Source organism: Lagenorhynchus albirostris, chromosome 4 (genome assembly GCF_949774975.1).
Source record: "Lagenorhynchus albirostris chromosome 4, mLagAlb1.1, whole genome shotgun sequence".
In the NCBI taxonomy this organism is placed as follows: Eukaryota; Metazoa; Chordata; class Mammalia; order Artiodactyla; family Delphinidae; genus Lagenorhynchus; species Lagenorhynchus albirostris.
The window spans coordinates 34858881-34864466 of NC_083098.1; the positions used below are offsets into that span (position 1 = coordinate 34858881).

Sequence of the window (5586 nt, forward strand, 5' to 3'; positions counted from 1 at the left end):
TCTGTCTTCTAGGATTTCCTCCCCAGAGCTCAGAAATTCAGGTGTTGTTTTAGCTCTCCTACACTCTCTCCACCCAACCCCGCCTTCCTGTTGGGGATCGGACCTCCCTATTGGCTGTCTCATACCTTGACACTGCCTGCTTTGTGACATCATTCTCCTGTATCATATAAGTGACCAGTGAGCGGGAACCAGTGACCTTTGTACTGGACACATGCGCCGTTCAGCTGCAGCCACTCAGACATCCTCTGCTGTTGCCTCCTCATCCCTTGTATCTGCAGTTGATGTTTTCTCCTCTTCTCTGACCATGTCAGGTAAGAAAAGAAACTTTTTAAAGTTTTTCGTTAGATTTATTTTGCCCCTACATTTACTAGTAGATTCAAAATAGCATGGAATAATGAGGGAACGTATTGAACTAGAAGTCTGGAGACCTAATTTCAGTTCTGACTTTGGCATTTACTATCTGTGTGACTTTGGACAAATCACTGACTGTCTCACAAAGCCTGATTTTTCCCTTATCTGTTACGTTAGGATACTACATTGGTTGATCACTCTGATCCCTGTCTTTTCTAATATTGAGCCTTAAAGGGTACCCATGTAGAAAATGAAATCAGAGACTTCTCAAGAGTGTTTCAACAGAAACACAGAAAAACCAGGTGACATAGAAAACTAGCAATATATAGCAAGATGTTTCATCTCTAATGGTCTCCCTCCACTAATATTTTGACTAGTTGAAAAGAGAAAATAGGGAGAGAGGATGGAGAGTACTGGGCTACATAGGGAGGCACAGAGTCAAACGTAAGGCAGTTTAGGATTGTTTTCATCAGCACAGGCCAACAGGAACCAAGACACAGGGAAAAATATAAGAACGAAGAGGGGAAGAATGGAGGAGCTCTCAAGAAAAATGTAGTTTGCAATGGAATGTTGATGGGAACCAAAGATTTTAAATTAAAGCACAAACAGCAGAGAGTGAATTCTGCTCAGAGCAGGGCAAAACAAAGTTGATTGTAGCAAGTCCTTATTTTAACAGACTAAGAGGAAAGTAAGGACAGAAGAGGGTATCACCAGGAAAAGCAGCTTACCAGAAAAGTCATACTCAGTGTTTTTTTTCTTTTATTGCCTCTCTGAATACAGTTGGCACTTGACAGTTACGAATGTAAACATTTTAGAAATATGTCCTAGAAATCATGCTTCCTATATACAAGAAACCAAAGTGGTTATCTAGGGGTCTGCTTTTCAATGTTTTATTCTTCCTAATTTTTAAACTATGTAGACGTTTTACCAATTAAACACTTTAAATGATATCTTCGAGATTGAATCAGAAGCACTATTTCCTCTGTGTGATATGTAGCTTCTAAGGCAAGGTTGCTTTTCATCTTTACAGTTCTTTCCTTCCTAACACAGAGAGCACATTTATCAACAGCCATCGTTCGTTTTTAGATCTTAGCTACCTAAGAAGGAAAAGAAAAAGTCAAGCCCCACATCTCTATTTCCACATTGAGGGAATTCGCTGGCAGTCCAGTGGTTAGGAGTCGGTGCTTTCACTGCCAGGGCCACGCGGCGTGACAAAAAAAAAAAATTCCACATTTATCTAGAACAATATTGCGGAGTCCTTTCGATGTTCTTACATTTGAAAATCTTTTTAAATTGGATTCTAGTGATGATGGTTTTTTTAGGTTTTGGGATGTCATCTTCTTGGATGTTGAAGATGATTAAAATCTAAGTCCTAGGATAAATACAAAAACCTTCTTGATACTTTTTAAGCTTCCTTTCTGCTTATTATATATTTCTATTCTTTGAAACATATATTTCTACCAGGCTGAATACCTGTTACTTGCTGGGTAAAAATATGAATGAGCACAATAATGAAATTCTTTTACACTTATTATTTTGCCATTGAAATACTTGTCTGCATATATTGTGGCTACCTATACATTCACATTGATTGAATTTTGTTGCTCTTTAGGCATTTTTACTGATATATCTTCTCTGTCTGTATGTATTGGCTAGGAATTCATTCAAAATCACCTTCTATCGTGTTTTTGGGTTCACAGTATTCACTAAACTACAGTGGGCAAAATTCACTTTCATAACATTGCATGTATGGTACAGAATGTCATTTGTTAGTAAACTCATTATGCTCTGATACATGCCACATACCCCAGTTTTCATAACTATGTATTTCTTTTTCGTTATGTAATATGTTTTTCATGATGTTTCTTTGTCTTTCTAGAACTTATTGTATCTTCCTCCATATAAATCATATACAATATACCAGTTTATTCATGGATTAATTATTACTGCTATTATTATTGGTGGTGGTGTTATCACCACTTTACAGATGAGTAATCTGAAGTAATCAGATAACATTTTTCTTTCCAAAAGCACTTAAGAAATTCACTTTCGGGTAATCATTTTGAGGTAGGATGAGAAACCAGGCTTGAAGAGGGTAAAAATGACTCTTTAAATTTACCAGTTGGACTGAGCTGTATGTGAACTCTAGGTAATAGCGTGGGAACTGCACAAGCAAAGTGAGACACTGAAGATCACGAAGGTGACAGCCGTACTGTTTTCTAATGGACAAAAAAAAACTGCCTATAGTGTAAGTTCTATTTCTCCTGCTTTCTGGCACTATCGTGCTCAGAGTAGCGTCCTGGCAAGGAAGTCAGGATACTTAGGTTCTGAAACCTGGTAAGGATACTCACATAATGAGAGAACTTGAACAAGTCAACCTGACCTCTCTGAGCCTCAGTTTCCTTCCTCATGAAATGAGACTGTGAAAATAAAAGTTCTCTAAGGACCTCCTAGTTCTAAAATGCTTCCAGTCTAGGAAACAGCATAGAAGTCAATACTAGTGCAGGCTGAAGGGAAAGATAGGGCAGGCAGAAGGTTGCTTCCAGCCTAGGGAACAATGTCTGAGCCATACCACTTGGGTCTTCTGCCCATCCGTGCCCAACATGGCAGCACAGGCAGTTAATACAGAAGAGTGTAAAACTGCTCAGTCCTTACAACCATCATAACGGTCTGATTTTTGGTTTCTCAGTAAGTATTGACATTAGAGGTGTCCTGATAGCAAGAACCTTAAGATAATACTGTTCCTCAAACATAGTGAGAATTTATCAATCTCCCTGATGTTTTCATTACCCTCTTGTTCTTACAGAAAATTTCCAAAATCCATTTCTACTTGGAACTCTAAATTCTCTGCAGCGCACTCTTCCTGTGGTGAGCAATGCAACCTCCCTGACAGGAAGTGCCTGCAACTTCTCCAAAGTCTCTGCTCCTGCCGTCGGTTCGGCATCAGCTACCGGTAGGTACCTCCTTCCAGACACAGACACACGTGTAGTGCCTACCTTCACCAACAGTCTAGCACAACCACGTTATCTGGAGTTACTGACAGAGCCAGATCTCCACTTCAGCTGCTTCCTATCCAGGTGTTCTTGACTGGGACATCACAGGAAGCACTGAAAAGAATTCTTCTTCACTCGGAGACTTTACTCTGGCCGTCACTGACCAGCACACAGCTGCTTCCTCCATGTTTATGGCAGCCCAGTATGATAAAACTGCAGACCCCAATAACATGGTCCCTCTATATCCAAAGGTCCCAACGTGATCAAAGCCAAAGACAACAGAGCCATTAAGGTGAATCAGGTGCGGGAAAAGCCAAGTGTCATAAAGGCTCCCTCTGATCAACCCAGAAAGAACAAACATAAAGCCTCTGAGCCTATCAATGCTGCTCCCAAGGCCAAAATCCAGCCAAAGAATCCAGAGTGCCTGTTAGCGGGAGAAGTGGCTCTATGCAATGCTGCAGTCAGTGACAGGGCTCCTGTGAACACGGCCAAGGGTTCTAAAGGCAAACCTCAGAAAGCTGCATCCAGGAAGATCAGCAAAACGAAGAGCCACGGGCAGGAAAAGACCAAAAGGACCAGAGGAAGAAAGAAGGCTGAAGAGAATAAGCAGTCAGGGAGCAAAGTCAAGGCAGGAGAGAAGCCAACAATTCCCCAGACGAAGCGAAAGGAACACCAAACCGAGCTTATCCAAGAGAGCTTTAAAAAGCCTCGAACCGCCCTACGCGTGCGCATGCTGGAGGCTGTGCAGGTTTTTCATGCACTGGGGGAGAAGAATGATAAGAGTACTGGGCTCTCCTCCTGTCGGGTCTTGGGAAATTCAAGCAACCCTAAAGACCCCCAGCCACCCCCAGCTATTCAGCCATGGCGGAATACCCCACGTGAGGGTAAGGGCCCTGAGAAAACTCAAGGCGAAGCCCAGAACCCAGACAGCAGTGCTGAAAAAGAGTGTCCATCTCCATCCCAGTATGAGCTGCTGCCTCCTGGGAAGGTCAAGTTGATACCTCTGCCTTTTTCTGCCTGGGACAAGCCTCAAGCTCGACCTGCTCCTCGGAGGCCACAGTCTCCGGCCTCACATCGGCCTGCTGTTGCTGACCGTGCCCACCCTGCCTCTACTGACTCAGCTCAACCTGCTGCAGTCAGTTCTTCCCAGCCAGCTCCTGCCTCTTTGCCAGGTCCTGCCAAACCAGCTCAGCCAACTGTGACCAACCCAACCCAACCGGGTTGGACCGACCATACCCAGCCTAGTGTCCCTCAGTCTGCTGCTCCTAGGCCTGCACCCTACAAAACTTCATCATGCACTTCTCTCCAGTGGGAGCCTGTCCCCCCTGCTGTGACTAAGCGCCAGTCCCCAGCCAAGCTCCAAACCCCATTTCTACTCCAAGACTTCAGCAAGAAACCAGTTCCGTGGAGGGAACCCAATGTTCCTGAGCCAGTAATGTCAAAGCCCATCGAACTACAGCAGAGGCCCGAGCGGGAGGCCATGAAGAGGCGGGCCCAACAACAACGTGAGAATGCTGCCAAATACACCTCTTTGGGGAAAGTGCAATTTTTCATTGAGAGGCAAAAAGAAATGGAAATTGCTGACTACTACGGATATGTAAAGTAACAGCTGCTAGGATTGTTGGTGCCACCTTGGGGACCAGCTCTTCTTCCATATGTAGATAAGACAGGCATAAGTTTATTTATATTTTAAAACAATAAAACTGAATAAAAAAAAGAAACAGAATTAATAGATGAGTAATAAACCTTTTGAATTTTGAGATGCTGCTAACTGCGGCGTGTTTTTTTGTTTTGTTTTGTTTTGCTTTTGATGGGGTTGGAATCAAAGTCTGCATGAGAAAGGAAGGACTGAAAGTTGGATGGGAGAATGAAGGAAAGGGGTAAAAACTGAGGAAAGAGGAAGGAACTTGGCCCAGGGCTAGGAAGGCCAAAAGAGATTTATGGATTTATGAAAGGAAGCAGGAGTGAGGATGAAATGGCAGAAGTAAAAAGCAGGGTCAGAGGTCAGGGTTGAAAGAACCAAATTTGAGTAGAGTTGAAGATGACAGAAGGTGACTCTAGGTTTACTAGGAGAAATAGAAAAAGTCTCTTGGGGAGGTTGGCCTTAAGTCTCACAACCACCAGATAGGTATTTAAGAAAACAAGAGGTTCAGGACACATCTCTGAAAGGTTTGAGTTGCCATATCCAGGTGTGATTATAGTGGGGGGATAGGGAAATCTACCAGAGAGGTGGCTAGGGCTC

The 5586-nt window shown here is 43.1% G+C and overlaps 1 pseudogene; it reads left to right on the forward strand.

Moving 5' to 3' along the window:
- The first annotated feature begins 211 nt into the window (after window positions 1–211).
- On the forward strand, window positions 212–4950 carry LOC132519059 (uncharacterized protein C2orf78-like; annotated as a pseudogene).
- The last annotated feature ends 636 nt before the right edge of the window (window positions 4951–5586 follow it).